Source organism: Ursus arctos, unplaced genomic scaffold (assembly GCF_023065955.2).
Source record: "Ursus arctos isolate Adak ecotype North America unplaced genomic scaffold, UrsArc2.0 scaffold_2, whole genome shotgun sequence".
Classification (NCBI taxonomy): domain Eukaryota; kingdom Metazoa; phylum Chordata; class Mammalia; order Carnivora; family Ursidae; genus Ursus; species Ursus arctos.
The window spans coordinates 78,378,388-78,402,138 of NW_026622874.1; positions in this window are offsets into that span (position 1 = coordinate 78,378,388).

Consider the following 23,751-nt stretch of genomic DNA (forward strand, 5'->3'; position numbering starts at 1 on the left):
CTGAGTCAGTACTTCAGGCCAGCTTCTCCAGTACGATTATCTTGCTTTAATATGTACACGATCTGCCTCTAACAAATTGCTTTAATAATGGCTGTCTCTAGCAGAACACACCTGTAAAGGAGGCATTTTTCCTTAGCTTGGGTAATGGAATCGACCAATGCCATGATTGGAAGAGCTAGGGTTAGGGCAATATTGGCTGTCCTTTCTTCCTAGAGTTTGCTTTTGTTGAATCCTTTACTCTTTTTAGGTGATAAAAGTCATTTTTCTTGCATCCCATTTCTTGAGCCATCTGGCAGTAGTCTTGGCCTCCAAAATACCCAGGCACAATGAGCTCATTCATCCCCCCCTTACAACCCTTTCTCTCACCGTTGCTGCCGCCACACTTGGGTGCTCTAGCCGCTAAGGTCAGATTCATCAATGACTGTAAGTAGGGGCACTAATGTCCACATCATTCACTCCACTGCGATGGGTGAAAAACGCCTTTACCATGAGAGTCATCATTCTTGGTGGTCGAATTAACTCATGATTCCTTGTCATTTCTGGCCAAATTTCAGAAGAGAGGTTTTTAAGTATTCCAGTAGGATAACAACAAAGATCTAGAAAGTTTAATGATGGTATCTCCTGACACTTGTAAAACTCAGGAATAAGAAAAGGGAGGTAGAAAGAAAAAATAGCAACCAGAATTAAAAAAAAAAAATCTAGATGCTGATAACCAGCACTTGTTTCTGGAGTTGAGATCCATGATATTAAGAGGGTTGTAACGCAGTGATGTTCTGACACAGCCATTTTTTCAAGGACAGCATCAGGAGCAGGTAATGCCAGCTTTTTCAACCTGGGTCACAAATGGCAAAGTTCCTCGCCTGGGCCACCTGGGGTTTGGGAATGGATTGCGAACGTGCTTCTTAGAGTGAGATAGGGATGGCTGATATTCACTGTTTTCTGCTGAGGTTAAGAAGTAACAAGAATAGGGGCGCCCGGGTGGCTCAGCGGTTAAGCGTCTGCCTTCGGCTCAGGGCGTGATCCCGGCGTTATGGGATCGAGCCCCACATCAGGTTCCTCTGCTGGGAGCCTGCTTCTCCCTCTCCCACTCCCCCTGCTTGTGTTCCCTCTCTCGCTGGCTGTCTCTCTCTCTCTGTCGAATGAATAAATAAAATCTTTAAAAAAAAGAAGAAGTGACGATAATAGCATCACGTTTATTGAGTACCTACTAGGCACCAGGGCCTACGTGCATTTTGTGTCATCCCATTTAGTCCTCCAAACGCCTATGAATAGGTTTTATTATACAGAAGAAGAGTATGAAGCTCAGAGTGGGTCAGTAACTTTCCCACGGGCACATGCTAGTGAGAAGTAGAGGCAAAGTTTTGATCCATGTTTGAGAAATTCCAGGTCGAGGCTGATAAGCACTACTGTGTGCCTTTACTTTATAAAAGTGACAAATAATAAATCAAGCCCATTTAGTCAAGGGATAGCTCTCTGACCTCCCTAATCCCCTCTTTCTAAATAAATCTATAGCTGGGAAATGAAAGAACCTCCTTTACCAGAGTAATTTCCTATTTTCTCTCAGCTAAAATATTTTATCCAGAGGGACAGTTTTTAGTACTCAGAACTGAAAACCTCTGAAGTTTCTGGTGAACGTGAAATCATAAGCTGAGGGTAGCTCTCTCTCTGTAATTCAAGGTGGAGTTCATGTGGTGCAATGGTGTAAAAGTAAAGGGCCTCACTCGTGGAACTGGTTATTTAAAGGAATTTCTTTTTTTTCTTGCTGAACACTGTTGGGTATAATGCAAAACTCCTTCTAGAAGAGCCTCCTAATAAAATACACTGGCTGTTTCTACCTAATGGGATTCATTTAATAAATACGGTGGTGATGAGTCTTCATGGCCTCAGACCCTCTGAGAGCAAGCTCTCCATTAGTGAAACCAGGGAAAGAAGGGAGCCTGGACTGTTCCATATTAAATTAACCACTAGAGGGGCTGCACATGGAGTTTAAGCAAAGTGCATTGCCAGACGTAAAGCTAAATAATTCAAATAAGTATGCCCCAAATTAAAATCTTTTTTTTTTCTTCGAGCCTCCTTCATGGGATGGAAAGGTAAAACATGATAGTATTTGTTTGTTATACCTTTTATCACCAAACCATGTATTTAAAATAAAGCTCTTAGGAATTAACAATGGGAAGATACAACCCTTTCGATGAGGAACAGTACCTGACCCCATTATCTGTACTAGCATCAGTTCAAGTGACATACAACCAACTCTGAACTGGCTAATTGCTAAGGAGAGTTTATTGGATCACAAACCTGAGCAGTTGAGGACTTGGGCAGACTTCCTGTGTGGTGTGATTCTGGGTTGAAGTGATGTAATCAAAACCAATCTGTCTCCAACTCTTGTCTTTGTGTTGAACCCAAGTCCAACAGAAAAGAAAAATGTGTGACCTTGTGGGGGACTTTTCAGTCTTGAGAATGCAACTCATTCGTTCTGATTGTGCTGTATGCTCCGCCCAAACCAACTGTGATGGCCAGATCGACGTGAGGGCCAGATTTGTACTGCATGGCCACCACTAAAACTGCAGCTCCCCAAAGGCTATGGACTGAGAGCAGGAGAGGGAGTGCATCCCTTGAAGAAATTGGGGTACTATTTCCAGAAGAGGGAATAGCTACTAGGTGGTGAAATCAATGAAACACCAACAAAGACAAAATTAGAACCAACAGAGTAAGAAAGGTTCATGGTTATAATAACGTGAATTTTGGATCTGAAGAGACCATCCAGAGATTCAGGCTTTCATACAGCAGTGTTTAGAGGGTGTAGATAGGAAATCTTAAAGAATTCACATGCAAAAAATTTATTAGAACTAATAAATATGATCAGTAAGGATGCATGATATGAGAAGAATGTACAAAAATCAATTGTACTTATATACACTAGCAGTGAAAAATCTAAAAAGAAATTAAGAAAATTCTGCTTACAAAAGCATCCAAAAGAATAAAATACTTAGGAATAGATTTAACAAAGGAAGTATAAAACTTATACACTGAAAACTAAAAAAAAAAAAAAAAAAAAAAATCATTGGAAGAAATTGAAGAAGATCTAAATAAATAGAAATAAGTCTCATGTTCATGAATTGGAACACTTAAGATTAAGACTAATATCATAATACATTGATATTCCCCAAATTGATTAAAAAATTCAGTGCCATCCCTATCAGAATGCCAGCTGCCTCTTTTGCATAATTTGACAAGCTGCTCTGAAAATTCATATGAAAATACAAGGGACCCAGAATAGCCCAAGAGTTCTTGGCAAAAAAAAAAAAAAAAAAAAAAACCAAAAGGAAAAGGAAAAGGGAAGACAAGAAAAGAAAAGAAAAAAAGAACAAAGGTGGAAAACTCAGGTTTCCCTGTAGCTAACTTACTACAAAACTATCGTAATCAAGGCAATATGGTATTGGCATAAGGGTAAACATAGATCAATGGAAGATAACTGAGAGTCTAGAAATAAATCCTTAAATTTTCTTTAGTGTCATCAAGACAATTAAAGAGAGGAAAGAATAGTCTTTTCAGCAAATGGTACTGGGACAACTCGATATGCACATACAAAAGAAGGAAATTGAATCCCGACCTTACACCCTATACAAAATCAGCTGAAAATAGTCCATAGATCTAAATCTAAGAGCTAAGGCTATAAAACTCTTAGAAGGAAATATAGGAATAGATTTTCATGACCTTGTATGAGGTAACAGTTTCTTGGATATGACACCAAAAGCACTAGCAGCTAAAGAAAAAATAGACTGAACTTCATCAAAATTAAGAATTTTTGTGCTTCAGAGGACATTGACAAGAAAGTGAAGAGAAAACTTACAGAATGGGATAATATGTTTGCAAATAGTATATCTGACTTATATTGAGAATTTATGAAGGACTCTCACAAATCAACAATAAAAAGACAAACATACAAAATTAAAAGTGGGCAAAAAATCTGAATAGAGACTTCTCTAAAGAAGATACACAAATGGTAATTAAGCTCCTGAAAAGAGCTCAACATCATAAGTCATTAGAGAAATGCAAATCAAACCTATAATGAGATACCACTCATACCTGCTGGGATGACTTTAATAAAAAAGACAGACAGGAACAGGTGTTGGCTAGGATGTAGGGAAATTGGGACCCTCATACATTGCTGATGGGAATGCAAAATGGCACAGTCATCGTGGAAAGCAGTTTGGCAGTTCCTCAAAATATAAACGTAGATTTACTACATTACCCAGAAATTCCACTCCTAGGTATGTACCTACAAAAGTTGAAAATATATGTCCATTCAAAAGTTATACAAAAACTTAAACATCGATTGTATGACACATGATTTATGACAGCAAAAAAGTGAAAACAACCCAAATGTCTATCCACTGATGAATGAATAGACAAAATGTGGCATATCTGTACAATGGAATATTATTCAGTCATAAAAAGGAACGAAGTACTGATTTGTGTTACAACATAGATGAATCTTGAAAATATTATGTTAAGTAAAGCACTCAGACCCAAAAGTTACATATTGTGTGATTCCATTAATATGGGATTTCCAGACTAGAAAATTGATAGACAGAAAATAGGTCAGTGGTAGCCAGAGGCTGGGGTGGGGAGAATAAGTGACTACTAATAGAAATAGGGTATCTTTTGGGGGGTGATGAAAATATTCTGAAATTAGATACTGGAAATGGTTGTATAATTCTATAAATACACTAAAAACTATTGAATCATATGCTTTAAGAGGGTGACTTACATGGTATGTGAATTACCTCAATAAAGCCGTTGTTTTTTTTTTTTTAAGTGTGTTTGGACTCTGAGAAACAAACTGAGGGCTTCAGAGGGGAGGGGAGTGGGGGAATGGGATAGGCCAGTGATGGGTAGTAAGGAGGGCACATATTGCATGGTGCACTGGGTGTTATACGCGACTAATGAATCATTGAACTTTACATCAAAAACCAGGGATGTACTGTATGGTGACTAACATAATATAATAAAAATATTATTAAAAGAAAAAAAAATAAAGCGTGTTTGGAGAATCTGATTAGTTCAGTCCAATGCTGATTAGCTCAAAGGAGTTTTGCATGCAGAGCTTGGGGTCAAGTCCTGTCTCTACCTCCAAAGCTCAATTATATCATCTATAAAATGGGGAGCAGGGGAAATAATATAGAGCATTTGGGAGGATTAAATGAGGTAGTATACATACAGTTCTTGAAACATAACAAGTAAACAAAAATGGAAATACAAGAATAAATTTTGAATGCAGTCAGGTAAAGGAAGGCTCACCATTTTTAGAAACAAGATTTGGAGAAGAGCTGAGTGTTTTTAGTGATACATGGCTCCTGGCCTTAAGTATGTTACAGGTGATAGGAGCCAAGGGCAGCTGCATTCTTATGCTGACCCCCAGCTCCCATTTCTTTGTGCTTGGTCTGCACTCAAAGGTATACCAGGCTCTGCAGGAAGGATGGACAAATTTCCCAAGCATTCTCAGGGCCTCTGGTCACCGGCTCCGGGGCTAAGGCAAAGAAATGAATCCAAAGCTATGGGTCTGCCTTCCTACCCTTTCTTCCCAGTGGTGTCTTTCACTGTACAACAAAGACTGCTTCCTGGCGTTGCTTATGGGGAAGAAATCAAAACCTTGATGTCCCCTGGTCCCTTTACTCCTCTCAGCTCAGACATGGGACTGTGGACTCTACAGAGGTGAGAAGTTCAGGCAAAGAACATACGGTCAAGAAAGAAAAAGAAGAAAGTCTAGCTAGGTCAGGAAGATGCCACCCCAAGGCCGTATCTTTAAACCAAAGTTTACTTGGCATTTACTATGGTATCTTATTGATTCTAAAAATCACCACGGAATTAATGACAACTTTTGTGGGGAGGGTATGAGGTGGAAGGAGAAATACTGTTAAATTGTAGGCAGTTTTATTTTACTCATCAAAAAGAGCTTAAATTTGTCTTTAAAATTTGATTCCTTTTCAAAACCACAGTCCATTTTGAGCCAAGCCTCTTCTATTCTGAATCCCAAGGCTCTCCTGAATGACTTCGGACAGCAGACATTCCCGCAGAGTCATCCTGATGTGCTGTCTTTATCATGACTCACGCTACTTGACTTCTTTCATGTTCTTAGGATTGATAATATAATTCTGAGTCAAACTGAAGAATATTGGTTTCTCATCTACAGTTTCTATTCAGTGAAACTTGTAATCCTTTAATTGAATTAGATGCTGAAAAAGTTAAAAAGCTTCTCTGAAGTCACTGGAAGCTTTATGATAGATAGATAGACAGCTCCTGACTAGTCCTTCATGGCCCATTAATCAATTAACACCAGTCTCTCCTGGCTTTGATAATTCTATGATTTATTATGCTGAGATATCTGGCGAAGTTAGCATGTGTTTAGCAATGGCAAGGTAAAGCTTACTCATCTTAGCAAGTTGTCTTTGGCTTCTCTCATGATCTTTTGACCTTTTGCTACTCAAGGTATAAACATCCTCATTTTTAGGAGAATCTTCCTTTGTGTATCCAGTGGGAAATACTGTCTTGAGTGATAAAAGACACCAAAGGCGCCAGATAGACCCTCTTTCCCACTTTCTGCACCTGGAGTATAGTTAAATCATACAGCCTTGATCAACCAGAAGTTCAGGCCCATGACCTTGAATCTTGAGGGTCTCGTCATGAAAACATCAAGGGTCCAGGGGCAGTGGCAGCATTGAGAGTCCAGGGGCTTCTGCCCTGAGCATCCAGTGGTAGCCACATCAGCAATAGCATCCTCAAAAGATTGTTTCTGGGGAACATGTGGCTGTTAAACTTCTCTGGACTTTGCTTATTTTTTCAGTCTGGTGTCCTGCTCTACCCTTAACACCGGTGAGCTTCTTACTGTTGTTGTTGTTGTTGTTGTTTTCTCTTCTTCTTAAGTAGGCTGGAGTTGGTTTCTCTTTGTTTTAAGAGTACCTGGGATTTGTTTTAATTCAGTGTGGTAAGGCATAGAGATAGGGAAATGACTGCCATAAAGAGAGAAGTTTTTACTCATTGGTCCCTAGAAACAAACAGTGTGCCCTGCAGGGCTACTTGCAGAAATACCAGGGTTGGGCAGCAGGCAGAGGCCGTGAGGGGACAAAGTAGACAAGAGCCTTTATTGTGGTTTTCCTGGGAAGGAACTGGTGAAGAAGGATAAGCAGGCTTAGCTAGTTTGAATAATTTCAGCAGGCTCCAGGGTGTAGGGGCTGTCCCTAGTTGTCTGGTACCTGGTCCTGTGGGGATTAGAACAGATGCATAGTGACCCAGAGTAGAGAGCCCGATAAGGGAGGCAGTTAAGGATATGGGCTCCAGGTCGGTTGGTTTGCATAGGAAAGGTATACTCTCAGGCATTTACTATCTCTAGGAACTGGCTAGTGCTGGGAGGGCCCCAAGATGTCAAAGCATCAAAGACAGAAACTAGAAAAAGTAGTTATTATACTATTGTTTACATTGGAGAACTCTGGATGTACAGCTTTCATTAAGAAAAAAAAAAGGGATTTGATTTCAGAATGTTAAATGTGGAAAATGAAGGAAAGCAGGCATCTTAAAGCCAAGATGACGTGAAGAGGGTCAGGCACTGTTCTAAGCACTTAGCTCACATATCTCTACTGAACCCTTGCAGCAACTCTATGATGCAGCCATTCTTTGACTCTGAATTTGTTCATGAGAAAATTGAGTTTCAGAGGTTAAGAAGCCATTGTTCCAAAGTCAGACATAGAGAGGAAAAGCAAGGGCTTGAACTCTCATCTTTGTGACTCCAGAGCCGGGATTCTAACTGCCATGCTCACAACTTCTGCCTTGTGTTTCTTTTGTGAGGAGGCGGGGTTGGTGGGTGGGGAGAAAGAGGCCGGTGAAAAGTCCAGATGCCAGTATAGAGTAGCAGTTGGGGGAAGTGACAAGCTGTGAGCTCCACGGGTCTAACTACACGAAGGAGACAGCACCTTGTTTTATTTTCCATGAAAATTTTCTAACAAATCGAAAGTCAAGAGAATCCTAAAATGAAGCCCATGTACCCATCATTATCATCATGGGTATTTGTCTTGTTTCCCCCTTACTGTCAATCACTCACAGGGTAACCAACCTTCCCAGTTTGTTCAGGACTTTCCCAGTTTTAGCACTGATGTCCATTGTCCTGGGAATCCCTTCAATTCCAGCAGGTCAAGATCATTGGCCATACTATGGCCTCCCTCCCCTTGGATTATGTTGAAGCAATTCCAAGATAGTGTGCTCTTTTATCTGTAAATATTACAGAATGCATCTCTAAAATAGAAGGACTTCTCAGAAACATAACTACAGTGCCAGCATCACACCTAAAAATAATTCATTAATATCATAAAATATGCAGCTACTGTTCACATTTCCTCAACTATCCTGTGTGTGTATGTGTGCAGTACCATTGATTTTATTGAATTAAACTCTATATCAGGTCCATGTTCTGCATTAGGCTGATAGATCTCTTGGGTCTCTACATTTTAAAGTTCCTCTTCCCATGTTTTTCTCCATTTATCTATTTCAAGTTTCTGATCTGTTTGTTGGGTAGAATTTCGGAACATTCCAGATCCTGCTGATTCGTACCTGCAATATCATGTAACCTGTTCCTCTATCCTGTCTGTTTCTCCGAAGTTGATAGTTAGATCTAGCTCGGTTTTTGGAGGGGGAGGGGAATGATAGTTTATGCGGGCTTGTTGTATGCTTCCCAGTGCATTAAATCAAGATACATATCCATTCTGATTGACTTTCTTTAAGATTTACCAGTGGGTACAGGTGGTATCAGCCTGCTCCACCCTTAATAAAGTTCTTCTTTAACTTTTCACCCCATTATTTTAGCCACCATTCAAATCATTGCCTAGATCCGTCATTTTTTAGAGGTAGAAAGTGATGGTTTTCTAAGTCTCTCATTCCTGATTAGCTAAGATTCTTCTAAACAAAAAAGAATTTTCTTGAGGTTTCTTTCTTTTTTTGAGTATCATTTTGAACTCATTGATGCTTAACATTTAATTATTTAATTATTTTATTTGTAAAATATTTTATTTGAGAGAGAGCTAGAGAAAGAGCACACAAGCAGGGGGAGGGACAGAGGGAAAGGAAGAAGCATGCTCTCCGCTGAGCAAGGAGCCAGATCGGGGAGGCGGGGGTGGGGGGGCTCCATCCCTGGACCCTGGGATCATGACCTGAACTGAAGACAGATGCTTAACTGACTGAGCCACCCAGGTGCCCCGATATATATAATTATTTTAATTCATCGTGTATATTCTTCTTCTTCAAGTTAAAATCAAACTACCTTTGGCCAGTAGGAATATCTTCTTAGAGACCCACTTGTATTATTTTGACCCCATGGTCTTTGCTAACTCTTCATGCCTTCTGGGACAATCTCATGTTCTGGGCTCACTCTTTATATTTTCTGAGCAGATGAGGAATTGGCCATTTACCCAAAGAGCCCTCATTCCTTTTAGTGGGAAATGGTATTTAGAAACCACAGTCTGGGCTGTGTCATTCTTTCTATAGGCCATGTCATTCTTTCTAGGCATTTTATGTAGGTAGAGCTAGGAAGTGGGTATTTTTTTTTAATAATAATTTTTTATTATGTTATGTTAGTCACCATACAGTACATCCTTAGTTTTTGATGTAGCGTTCCATGATTCATTGTTTGCGTATAACACCCAGTGCTCCATGCAATACATGCCCTCCTTAATACCCATCACCGGCCTATCCCATTCCCCCACCTCCTCTCCTCTGAAGCCCTCAGTTTGTTTCCCAGAGTCCATAGTCTCTCATGGTTCATTCCCCCTTCTGTTTACCCCCCCTTCATTCTTCCCTTCCTTCTCCTACCAATCTTCCTGCTATTTCTTATGGAAGTGGGTATTTTTAAAAGAGAAAACACATCCTGTGTTCCTCCCGCTATCTCTACCGAACATTTAAGGTCAGAAGGCTTACCCAAGTTTTCTGATTCTGTATTTGGATATTGCTTCCCTGTAACAAAAATCGTCAGCCCCAGTTACAGCAACATAAATACTCACTTGCTTTATCCTACAACATTCTTACAACAGTCCCAGAATAACAAAATCAATATTATAACTAAAAATATGATTTCTGAAAACAACTTGCAATTTCTTTGCAGTTGTTTTTAACCTTAGGCTGTATCCCAGTGGGGACATGCAGGCAAATTACTGTATTTTAAAAATATTTAACATAATTCTTCACTGTGAAGCCACTAACCTGATACACAGTTTAGTTCATTTATTTCATTTTGCTTTAGATTTTGGGGGATTGCTTCTTGCAAATTTGATTTAATTTATTATATAATTTGGCTAAAATATTGTTTTACAAATATTAAAATTTTAAAAACATAGACTTAGTTAAAAAGTAAAATATCTGGAACAGATTGCATTCAGAGAAATCTAGTTTCCATGTCTCTCTCCTCCAAATCATGTTTTTTACCACTTGAATTAGGTAACTTTTTTTGTTGTGTACTCTTTCATTGTTTTTCTTCATGTAAGCAAGGAAATATCTATTCATGTCTGTTCTCTTTCTTAGGTTAAAAAGTAGCATTCCATAATCATCCTTTTGCACCTTACTTTTTTTTTTTTTTTTTTTTTTTTTAGTAAGCTCCTCACCCAGTGTGGAGCCCAGTGGGGGGCCTGAACTCATGACCTTGAGATCAAGACCTGAGCTGAGATCAAGAGTCTGATGTTTAACCAGCCGAGCCACCCAGGTGCCCCTGCACCTTACTTTCTTACACATGAATGCATTCTGGAGGTCACACCTTATCACTATATAGAAATGTAGGAGATTCTCATAATTTGTTGTAGTAACATTATGTAAAGTTGCCATCAACACTGAGCCAGAAAATCCTGAATCCTTGCTCTTAGGGGAAATACATGGTTAGATTCCTGTGAGCCTCTGGATGCCTCTTTTTTTTTTTTTTTTTTTTGTCAACCAACCAGTACATAAACTTATTTTATGTGTGTTTCTGTTTAAAGGCCCCTTATTTAATACATGTTGTTAATTCATTAACTTGGGACCCAGACACTAACTCGTGCCCAGACAAAGCTTATCTAACAAAACACACATATTTCTCTGCTAGGCAAATCATAGCTTTCTTTTGCTTAGGAACTCTTGGTGGTACTTTGGCATTATGCTTGGGTGTATTTTAAACAGTAAAATCATCAAAAAGCACAAAAATGCAAAAAATATGGCACTAAGTAACTGTGTAAAAGACAGAAGTTTATAGTATGAGAACTGAAAGAAGGCAGAGATTTACCTTGTTTGACCCTAACCAAAAAGTTATGCATCAGATAACTCAAATATTTTGCTCTTCTATGCATGTGTGTGTCTGGGAATGACTGCAAAAAGTGCTATCGGTATTGACTTGGGGGGCACAAGTAAATTGTAGCTAGTGGGTTAATTGGCAAATACAGAATTGCAAATAATAAGCAGCAGCTGCATTCTTCATCCTTTTTTACAGTTGCGTGGTACTCCATCGTGAGCACATACTATCATTTTTTTTAATTGGTTCCCTGTTGATGGACATTTGGGTACTTTCCAGTCTTTTCTATTACAGATAATACCACAGTGAGTAGGCTTAGGCATTTGTGCACTCAAATTTTTGACCACTTCTCCTTGGAATGGAGTCCTTGAAGTGGGATTGCTAGCCAAAGGATAAATGGGTAGATAGTTTTCGTAAGCGTTGGCAATTTCCTCTCCTTAAGGGTTGTAGCATTCTGCAATCCACCAGAATAGATGATAGGATCTGTTTGCCCACAGCCTCACCAAAGGAATATGTTGTCTATTTTTTTTTTTTTTGTATTTGCCAATCTATGTAGTTATTTCAAATGTAGTTTTGATTTGCATCTCTTATTCTTGGTGACGCTGAGCATCTTTGCATATTGCCATGGGGCACTTGTATTTCTTTTTCTGTAATTTTGGGCTTACCTATCTTGTGGGAGGAAACTTCTTCTTGGCAGGGAAGATAGCAAGTAGAGTAAGATATTGTCAAAGTGGATTTTCCTAATCAGGAGGTGGAGGGATAAAAAACACAAGTAGTGTGCAGGATTCCTGGGACCAAGCAGGCAGCAGTGTTCAACTAGGAAGCATAGTCATACCCGTGAGGCCAGCTTGGTATGCTTAGAAGGTATTGGGCTCTCAGCCAGGGGTGTGGAGCTTAAAGCATATTTATAGTCACGAGACAAGAAGTGTGGGAATGGAGGCTAGACTGGGAAACCATCAAGTCTAAGAAAAAGAGAGCAAGCAGAAGCGTTGCCATGAATCCGTTCAGTATGGTGGAGGAAGGAGATAACAGAATTGTATAGTGGAGAGCACTGGCTCAGAAATCATGCTACAATTAGATTCCTTTTCTCCCATTCCATAGCTGTACAATCTTGCCTGAGTCTCATCATCTTCCCAAACCTCATTTTTCTCATAAGCAGCAGATATGACCTCCTAGAGTTTCTGTGAAGATTAAATGAGATTTTTGCCTAAAGGATGTTGCGCCATGCCTGGTATATACTAAGTCAGCGATAAGCGATGACTAATCCTGCGATGTAGAGGAAATTCCCTACCTTCATCAGGACAGGCCGAAGAATTGAGGGAGGGCGAGGAGTGAAGGGAGGGGCCTGCATAGATCCACCCACGAAGAGCAGGGGTTGCAGTGAGGTGGGAGATGACTCCCACCCTGTGGATTGTGCTGTGAGAAAAAGAAGGTGGATGGTGACACTTGGCAGAGAAGAAGCTTTAAGTGGCTTCTTTAAATGGCACAATTAGCATTTTTTCTTTAATGTCTGTGTTGGATTTGAGGTCTTTGTCACCAGATCCAGGCATGCTCCTCTTTTCAAGCATACTCTGATTTATCTGTGGATCCGTTAGTCCTTCCCCATTTCAATCCATGTTTTTGGGTGGTGATGAGATCTCCCTCCCACTTTCCCTAACTACAAGGGAAGACAAGTGAACCCGGTCGAAGCTGGTTCATCCTTGGATCTATTCATTTGCCACTGTGGTTAGTTCAGTGGCTAGTTATGTGAGATAGACAGAGCCAGTGAAGCATAATGAGCTTTTTGTTGGGCCTCCTGGGAAAGAGATTGGCACTCTTTCCACAAGGAATCTGAAGCCAAAAGGATGTTATTCTGAAAACATTGCAGTTGTCTTTAATCATAATGGAAGAACTTGTGAAAAAAAAAAAAAAAGAAAAAGAAAAAAAATGAAGCCACCGCGAGGTAAGTCAAGTTGCAATATAAAGAAAGAGAACTTAGATTTTAACCCTTGATCAAGCCATGCCTGCAGCTGGTAAGCTCCTGAAATGTTCATTTATGTAAGTGAATAAATTCCCTTTGTGCTTCAGGCAGTGTGGAAAGAGGTTTGTGTGACACCAAATGAATATTAACTGACAGAGTGACCAATGGTGTTGCCCCCCCCCCCCTGTTCCCAGTTTGTTTGATTTTTAAATGCAGAGCACCTCTCATGTGCCAGGCCACTCCTTATCTCGCTAAAAATTCAAAGCATCTTCCAGGTTCCAGGGAAATAGGTCCTTAATCTCCAGACACTGAAAGGCTGGGAAACAAGCACAGGATGACTCTTGTGTACTAAATTTTTATCCAATCAATTCTACTTTGAGAGGCCGCAGGTGTAGCATTTCATTACAGTTACTCCAAAGTCCGAGCTCTTGTTCCCATCTCTGATCTGGCTCCTGCCTGCCGGCGCTGACGTGGCCTGTTGAGAGACTATTATTAAGATAGAGTTTGTATAGATTATTTTCAAGCTAACAAAACAATTTCCTTGTTATTTATTCACAGGGCCTAGTGTGCAATATAAATTTAGCCAATTTGAAGAGCCTGGTTTGCTGATCTTGTTAGAGAGAGCCAAAGGCTATTGTCTGCTCTTCACACCGAGATAGAACCCCTGCTGGAAATCTCATTTCTAATTGCAGAAGGGTCAGTTTAGAATGCAGAGAGACCCCTGCTTCCCAAGCTTATAGAGCATAAAGAAGCAATGTGTTCTGAATCCCTGAAGAGCTTATAACTTCCGGGATGCAATAAAACTGAAGGTTCACTTGGTCCACCCCCTACAAAGAACCCTCTGGAATCCCTTGCCTAACACATATGGCAGAAACGAAATTGGGAGCTGGCCAGGAGATGTCCAGAATTGACCTAAGATGAAGCACTGAAAACATGCACGAGACCAGGGGCTCCTTTAGCTCAGGAGTTTGGCTAGAGCTCCTGTTCCATGGGAACGTGTGGTTTGTGAGCGTGATAATCTCAGAATGGCAGAACTGGTTTTTTTTAATCATCTCAGAAATCCCGAAGTTACTAACCTACTTTAGAAATTCTATCTATGCTTATAATAATGGGTTGGTATTTATATTATATGTTCATTAAAAACACCTAGTAAATATTAAAAAGTGTGAAGAAGAAATAATCATACTAATGGGAGATAGTCATTACTTACTTTGATATGTCTACGAAAAGGTATTGGCATGTCTATTATATTGGTGTTAGTTATAATTGTTGGTATTATACAGAAAACAGTGGAGGGGCGCCTGGGTGGCACAGTTGGTTGAGTGTCTGTTTCTTGGTTTCCCCTCAGGTCATGATCTCAGGGTCATGAGATCAAGCCCCATATCTGGCTCCTTGCCGAGTGGGGAGTCTGATCAAGATTCTCTCTCCCTCTCCCTCTGCCCTTCCCCCTGCTTGTGCTCACACACTCTCTCTCTTTCGAATTAATAAATTAAAAAAAAAAAAAAAACCAAAAACAGTGGAAACTGCATGGAGTTTTATTTAGGGCTTTGTTTCTCTTCACATTGAATGTGTTTCCATGCCTTGAAAAACATTTCCATTGTGTTATTTTCAGTAGTCATGTAATAATTTTCTGTTATGTAAACATACCATAATTTGTTTACCTAAATCCCCTATTGGTGGATATTTAAGGTCTCTCTCCCTCTCCCTGTCTCATTTTCTCTTTTAGTTTTTCTACGTATTTTATGATAAAGAATACTATGCTGAGCATTTTTTATAGAAAAAAAGCCTGTGCACATGTCTATTATGGCTCCCAAGGATAAATGCCTAGGAGTAGTTACCTGCAGGTCAAGGAGCCGATCATGAGACATCTACTGTGTACTGCTGAATTACCCTCCAGGAGCCTTTCAGCGTTTCATACACCCGCTCTTTATATATGTTACTTCACGCATGTTGCTTAACCTCTCTGAGTCTTCGTTTCTAAATAGGAGAAAGAGGAATAATAACAACCGATTGTAATCATGAGAGTGAAGTGTTACACTCACACAAGTCCATATATATGTATACACATCTCCATAATCTCTGTATCTATCTACTTTCTATGTATAATAAGCACAGTGGTGGTCAGGGGAAGTTATTAAAATTCTTGACTTTGCCATTCTCTAGCTATGCGGCTCAGGAAAGTCATTTAGACTCCATTGCGTCGTCTGTAAAATAGGAAGAAATGATATCTCATAAGGTTGTTGAGAATATTAAATGAAATAAGGTAAACAGATGTCCTTTGTCACCTCTTGGCCTTGTTCTTAATAGCTTAATTCTTTCTTGGAGTACGGAAACCAAAAGCAGATGTAGGATGTCTTGTTAAGTATTATTTATGAGGATTCTCGGCTGTAGACCATCTCCCTTCTCAATGGAAAACTATGATTTCCTCTTCTCTTTCTTAAGGATACATAGAAGACACATGCAGTTTGAAGTTTTGTGTTCATTTTAGAAATAAACTTCTACATCGATCACGGAATAGCAGGGCAAGGGAAATTAAAGTCTTACCATTTGACTCCAGATGTCATTCTAGAGAAGTAAGAAGTCTATTATATGCAGATCAACTTTTCAGAAGGGTTATTTCCTTTGTGTGTAGGGGGAAGGGAGTGCTTGGGCTCAAATACAATAGAATACAAATCTGTGCCCCAGATTTGAGGTGACGTTAGAGCAGATAAACAGGCAGGTAAACAAAAACAACCCCAGTTCATGTGAGCAGAGAAAAGCCTGCTTAGGAAAAATATAAACTTTGGGAGTGTTGGGAATCTCAGGAAGAACAGTACGTGGGGTCGGAGTTCAAGGTAATTTCATCTAGATCTTCAGAGAGGGCAGAGTGACTCTAGATAATTTCTGCTACTCTAGAAAATGAAACCACTGTGAATTAGAAACCTAGAGGCTTATCAGAGAAACACATTCTCTGTATTTTACCTTGTGCCACCCATGTACAGAATCTTTCATGGAAGGAAACTCCCAGCAGACCTCCCAGTTAAACACTGCAGATTGAACTCGTCCGTTTATCTCCATTCCTCCCTGGGAACTCCCACATAAATGGCACTGAAGGAATAAAATGGTATAAATAGAGTGAGAAATTAAAATAAGCGAGAAGACAATGGATAAGGTATGTCAACCAAGTTTTGAGCAATGGAATGCAGATCAATGAATGGTAACTGAAGTAGCAAAGTAAAGAAAACCAAAATCTAAGGACTTGTCAAGGGTGGGGGGACATAAATAAAAAGGCGATTTGAGTCACAAAACCTCAGAAAATTTCCGGAATTGGAGGTATCGCCTACCTCAGAAAGCATGAGCAAAGGATGGACTGATATCAGGAGAGTTAGTTGATAGACCCCCAGACTCCCAGCTCCATCCTGGGAAGCTAGGCAGGGAATGGGAGGGGAAGGTTCAGAAAAACGGAATCAAGACAGCTCTTTATTCAGAAATATTAAGCACAGAGGGTGGTGGGCATGCTCCTGGACTGTTGGCAACCAGGATTATTCCTCCAGACACAAAATAAGAAGAATCTTCTTGAAAGTAACAGAAAGAACACCCCCCGTCCCCTGCAAATAACTACTGATACTAACATTTGGGATTATCCCAGAAAAATAGCGTGTCCATGGGAGTGAAATTCTTTCATGAATTTCAACTGATGAACTCTGTCCACAGATCCTTTAGTTAGTATGTGAGTATGAGTGTGTGTGCGTGTGCATGTTTGTGTTTACTTCATTCAAATATGAGTGCATTGCAAGGGGTACCTAGCCATTTGAGGAAAGTCTTCACAGGAAAAAAAGCTAAAGCATGCAAACAGTAAAATGGAAGTTGAGAAAAACAGAGACGATGCAGGAAGCAGAAGAAAACTTCAAATACATGATAATTATGGTTCTCACAGAATTTAGAGAAAATATTTCATTGCTGCAATAAGAGAAGGACGCTATAAAGGGTAAGCTGTAAAAGCACAAGAAACAACTCTGAGGTATTAAAAATATGAAAGATAAGACAAACTTTCAAAAGCATAGTTGAAAGAGAAAGTTCAGGAAATTTCCAAGAAGGTAGAAAGAAGGTAAAAAGAGATGTAAATTAGGGAAGATTTCAGGAAAGTAGAGGAATAGTTCAGAAGTTGTATATATAGCTACAAGAAATTGCAGAGAGAGAGGAAACAGAAAATGTCAGAGAGAGGCTTATCAAAGAATGAATGCTGTAAAATTTCCCACAAGTAAAAGGTATGAAGCTCCAGGCTGTAGAGATTTACTGAGTACCAAATAAATTCTCAAACTCATTATAAAGCACATCATTTTGAAGTCACAGAATGCTGAGGATGCAGAGATAATCCTAAAAACTTCAAGGGAATAATAACAGGTCATATGAAAAGGATTAAGAATAAGGAATTGACACTGGACTTCTCAGCAGAAATTCTAGAAGCTAGAAGACAATAGATCCCTGCTCTCAAAACTATAACCCAAAATTTGATGCCCACTCAGACTATTACTCAGAGTGAAGATATAATGAGAACTATTTTTAGACTATAGAATTGTCAAATCATTATGTTGTACACCTGAAACTAATACAACGTTGTATGTCAACTATATTTCAAAATAAATTTTTAAAAATTTACCTGAGAAAGCTTTTGGAAAGGAAAATATGGAAGCATGGAAATGGGATTCCGCAGAGCCAAGAGGTTAGAGACAGTCCCAGGAGGATTGGAAGGTGATGAAGGGGAGGAGGGATGTAGGTGATGTGGGACGACCCTTACGTAGTGGATCTGCGGAGCAACCCGTCCATATTGGAGAAGATGACCCAGGTGTCATTACCAGTCTTCACCTCCTAGGTAACAGACTGAGAGCTTACTGATGAATTTCATCATGTTGAATTTGTTTGGAGTTGTGGTGGAGATTTCAGGGAAGCATTCACGTTAGGTGCCTAGACAGTCAAAAAGGAAAAAAGGCAATAACTTCAGGAAAAACTAAACCTGAATGGGGGAGAAATGGAATCATTGTCCTCTGTTTGGCTCAACAGCTACAGGGATGCACATGCTGATTATTGATTTAGCCAAAAATGCAGCATTACAGAATTGGCAGGATACGAGTGTGTTGGGAGGGAGGAGACTCCATTTTTTAATACCATTAACAGAAAGTTAAAATTGATAAATTAAGAAGCAATGGCAATCCTATTAAATGAATCATCATATTGAATATATAAATGTATCAAAGTAACACACTGTGCATCTTAAATTTACAAACTGCAACACATCAAATTTATCAAATTAAAAAAATAAAATAATGAAAACATTTCCATACAAAAAAAAAAAAAAAAGAAAACAACAGTATGAGCATATTATTTTGAAACACGGAGGGAAACAAGAAACTACCAGGAATGCCAAAAAGAAGTTATTTCCTCTGGGGAGAATTCTTTAGTGGTGGGGAGGGAGTGAGGAAGGAGACAGCCTTTTTTTTTTTTTTTTTTTTTTTTAGTCTTTCAATACTCTTTTTGAACTGTAAACACTTGATACTTTGATAACAGTAAACATTAAATTTAGAAAAAGAAGATCTTTCAGAACAGGATTCAGCCACCAGTATTTGAAGGCAGACCTTTGGTGAGACACCTCACCTTTCAGCTTTTGCATTCAGCAATGACCGATCACTGATTTTGTGCCAGATTCTGTCACCTATGATTTTTCATGTACTCTTCCCATCAACTCCTCCAGGTGAGCACTTTTATCCTCATTTTACAGAAGCTGAGACTCAGGGAAGTTAAGTAACCTTGTGAGTAAATCTCACAACACAGATTCAAGCACATTAAGTCCCAAAGTCAGGCCTTGCCCATTGGCCCAGGCTACCTTTCTGGACTTGGTGTCTCTTTATGCTCCAAACTCACCATAGAATTACAGAATTTTAAATTTTGGAGTCTTACAAATCATCCGGTTTAAAACCTTTCATTTTGTCACTGGGTAAATTCAGCTTCTGTCACTTGACCGAAGAGATGTGATTATTCCCAGCTGACCTGGCCGGGTATCTGCAACCTCTTTTCATCTACATGACACTGTCAACATTGTGCAGAAAAGTCAGGAAGTTAGGGCTCCTCTGGTGAACAGAAATCACAGCTATTTACTTATCCCCAGAATAACCACATGTGGCCATTTCAAGTAGAGAGAAAAGTGGAATTCCAACAATGAAAAATTTTTTAAAGATTTTATTTATTTATTTGAGAGAGAGAGAAGGAGCGGTGGGCAGGGACAGAGGGAGAGAGAGAGAGAAACAGAAGGAGAGAAGAAGACTCCCTGCTGAGCAGGGAGCCCGATGAGGGGCTCATTCACGGACCTAGAGATCATGACCTGAGCCAAAGGCAGATGCTTAACCAACTGAGCCATCCAGGTGCCCCTCCAACAATGGAAATTTTGCGGGAGCTGGAGGTCTGGGTATGCTGGCTGTGGTCTTACTTCCTCTGAACTGTATTTTGTGCCCCATGTAACATCCTGGAGAAGTCCTCATAATCTTCATGAAGTAACATGGGGTGATAGCTCCCTGGGGATGAGAGTCTCCCGGAAAGGAGTCACCTGCTTTTCCTAGAGGGGCTTCCTGGCATGAACCCTCCTGTTGCATTCCAGAGCAGAAGAGCCCAAAGTGAAGCAACCACAATAAAAAAAAAATCCAATGTTTATTGAACACCTACTAGGGAGGCACTGTGCTGGGAACTTTATGCTTGTGAGTTCATTTTATTCTTGGAGCAACTCCGTAGGTACCATTGTTTCCCCGGTTTGACAGAAGAGAAAACGGACAATCAGAGAAGTCAGACTTTTAAGAAGGGTCTGGGCCTGGGAAAAGTCCAGATTACCTGACTCCAGGCCCCCTGCGCTTCATGGTTATGCTGGCCAGTCTGGTTCTTTTTCTGTCTGTCACTCAGGATAACTGAAGCAAAGCAGACCAATTGGAAGCACACACCTAAGTCAGTGACCTAGACCACCGTCCTCCACTCTGCTTACACCGTGCCTTTCGCCTGCAGCATCCTTGTGCCCTGGCCTGCCTGGCTTCTCACACACCACCTTGCTTTTGTGCCTGATTGCGTCCCATTAGCCCTCTAAGGCTAGCTTCAGACATCATCTTCCCCGGCAGTCTTCTTCACACCCATCAGTCTGGGTTAGAAGCTCATCCTCTGGGGTGCCTGGGTGGCTCAGTCAGTTGGGCAGCTGCCTTCAGCTCAGGTCATGATCCTGGGGTCCTGGGATCAAGCCCCACATTGGGCAGCTTGCTTGGTGGGGAGTCTGCTTCTCCCTCTGCCTGCTGCTCTCCCTGCTTGTGCTGTCTTTCTCTCTTAAAAAAAAAAAAAAAGGAGCTCATCCTCTTACCATGTCTTGTTGCTTACCATCATGGTTTGTCCTCGTTCACCTGGGTGCCTCTTTCCTACCCTGTGACGATGGCTGTGAGGGGCTGGACCAAGTCAAGTATTGGTACCGTCTGTGATGGACTGTTAGTTGTTACTTCGCAGAGCAAAGGGGACTTGGTGGACCTCGATGTGGGGAGATTTGCCTGGGTTATCCTCATGGGCCCAGTGCAATCACAGCGTCCTTGTAAGAGGAAGACAGGAGGGTCAGAGTCAAAAAAAAGGAGATGTTGGAGTGGTGGACTTTGAAGAGGGGAGAAGATCCCATGAGCAAGGAATGCTCTAGGAGCCGGAAGTGGCAAGGCAGTGGGTTCTCTCCTAAAGCCTTCAGAGGGAACAGAGCTCTTCCGACACTTTGATTTTAGGACTCCTGGCCTCCAGAACCATAAGACAGTAAATGTGTGTTGTTTTAAGCCACTAAGTTTGTGCTAATTTGTTAGGGCAGCCATAGGAAAGGAATGCACAGCTCTAGGGCTTAGATAGTGCCTGACACTTAATAAATATTTTTTCAAGGAGGTGAGTGAGTCATTTGGAAAGCAAGGTTTGTGTCTCTATCCCACATGCGTCCCTCTTTAGGTTAAGGTTTATGAGTAAGCAGTAAACAAATGGTGGAAAGGACATTGCTCTGAAAATCTGCAGTGGGGATTTTACTATTGTAGCCAGCCGACACTGGTGTGAACAGCTTCTCTGTGAGTAAGTCCAGTAGATTGGCTCTGTGACTTGGGAAAACCTGTTTAATCTGTCCGGGCCTGTTTTCTCATGTGGGAGAACGCAAAAGTTAGTCGAGTATTCTTCCAGACAATGAAGTTCATAAAGACAGATGATGTTATTCAGCCAAAATATTCCTCAGAAGACAAGATACTATATAAATACCAGGTAGGATCGTTGTTGCATTAATAATAAATATTTAAGAAATAAATCCATGTTTTCAAAAACAAAGCAAGACACCCAGAGCCTCCTGTCACTTGGAAGATTGTACTCTCTTCCTGAACTAAAACACTTACTGGTTTTAATAGCTTCACTTTTTAATATTCTGTAACTTAAAAAAATGGGGCACACGGCTTTTGGATTAAATATTAAAATATTAAATATTAAATTGGACAGCAGAAATCCATCACATTCTTGAACCTGCCTGGTTTACTCAGGGTCTCGTAGATGCTCTAAGAAATCTAATCACTGTTCATATTCACTGAGGTCATTTCTTTCTTTCTTTCTTTTTTTTTTGCCAGACATACAGGCACCGTATACATCTTTTTATTGATCAATCTCTAGGAGTTGAATGAAATAGACCAACTACTAACGTCTGTACTTGACGTAGCCCATCTAGCATAATGAATCTAGAGGTTACATTTTAATAGACACAGCCAATTATTCTGAACGAGGGGGCAAAGCGTGTTTGTCTCCTTGGTCCATGCCCGTTTCTTCTTGACTCCTCATGACAGCAGCCTTATGAAGCCTGAGCTGCAACCCTGGGCCTGATAGCTGTGTACATTTTGACTGCAACAATGGTCTAACGACCCTCTGGGCGTCATCGTCATCCAAACTCCAGCCATGCTCAAGTAAGGCTCTGAGATACTGTGTACTTGATTGATGAAGTCTGGGGTTTCTGTACCCAAGGAAAACAACTCTGAAGCTTATCTCCACTCTCTCTGCCTCCCCTGTCTGAGTGTCAAATCCTTGCTCAGAGACTCAAAGCCTTCTGCCATTCAAAATCCATTCTTGGCAAGGGAGCTGATGCTAGTCATTTATAATTCATCCTTTAAGGTGAACCGTGTGGTTTAGTGAAAAGACAGAGAGACCTAACTCCACTGTTGAGCTGGGGGAACTAGAGCCAATTTTTTTTTTTACCTTTGAAACTACTTCCTCATCTCTTAAAGAGGATGGGAGAATTCAATGTGATAATGTTTCCATTGCTAGTATGTAACCACTCACGAGCTGGGAGGTATAAATTGGGTAACATTTCTGTTAGTGATCCGACCAGTGTAATTCTAAACCCCAATGCTGGCCTGGCAGTAACTCCTCTGAGTGTGTGTTGGACTGTGTATGTAGTGGAGGAGGGGGAAGAAGGAGAGTGCTTTGCCCTCATGTGACACTCAACCACAGTTGTTTCATGCTATCCAAGGACTGGCTTTGCAATTATAGGTCTGCAGTTGACAAGCACATGCACAGTCAGTAATCCAAAATGCAACTATAGCGCTCAGTGGGCTGGGGCACCTGAAGTTTCCAGGCTTAGCCATGTCTGTGTGCAGAATTGGCTGCTGTGACTATTGAGATGGTGGCATTGAACCAAAATAATGGATCAAGTTTCCCTTTTATTTCATAGTGAATCAGAAGGGACTTTCATATCTTTTCATGTTCACTCGTCATTCAAGGCCATCTCTGTTCATCAGAGGTAGTCTACTATTATTGAAACTCGAAACGATAAGGGGTCCATTCTCCCCTTTGGAATTTGCCCATATCCATCGGTTATCCTAATAACCATTGAATTTCACTTCCCAAGGAATCATAGAATGAGGTGGTCTTTGTCAAACCATAATCTTGTTCTGATAATGTAGATAAAACATGGCGTAGTGGCGGGTGCACAACTTCCTTCATACTTCCCTCCGAACACGTTTATCATTACCTTCTGAATGTCTCTGTTTCTCCAATATTTCCCCATTCTTCCAAGCTCAGGCGAATGCCACCTCCTCAATGATATGGTGCCTAGCCATTCCACATCACAGTTGCCTGTTTTTTCACTGAATCCCCTTATTAGCTAATTCACCTCTTTCCGTCTCCCTGTATGGATGGTGTGTTTCTATCTCTCATATTGTCTTATAGTAACAACATGAAATAAACACAGTAAGTTTTACATGTTAGACCTTGGACCAAGCCCTTTACGTATTTTGTTCATTAACAGAGATTTGCAAGCAAATCCTCAAACATCCAGTGCTACCCTCGGTTGCTGAATATACAGCACTAAGCATGCCTGGTTTCTACATTCTTGGACCATATGGTCTTGATCGGCCATGGCGATTATAGCTGGCGGCCTGCTTCTGTATGGTCCATGAGCTAAGAATGTTTTATTTTATTTTATTTTATTTTACATTTTTTA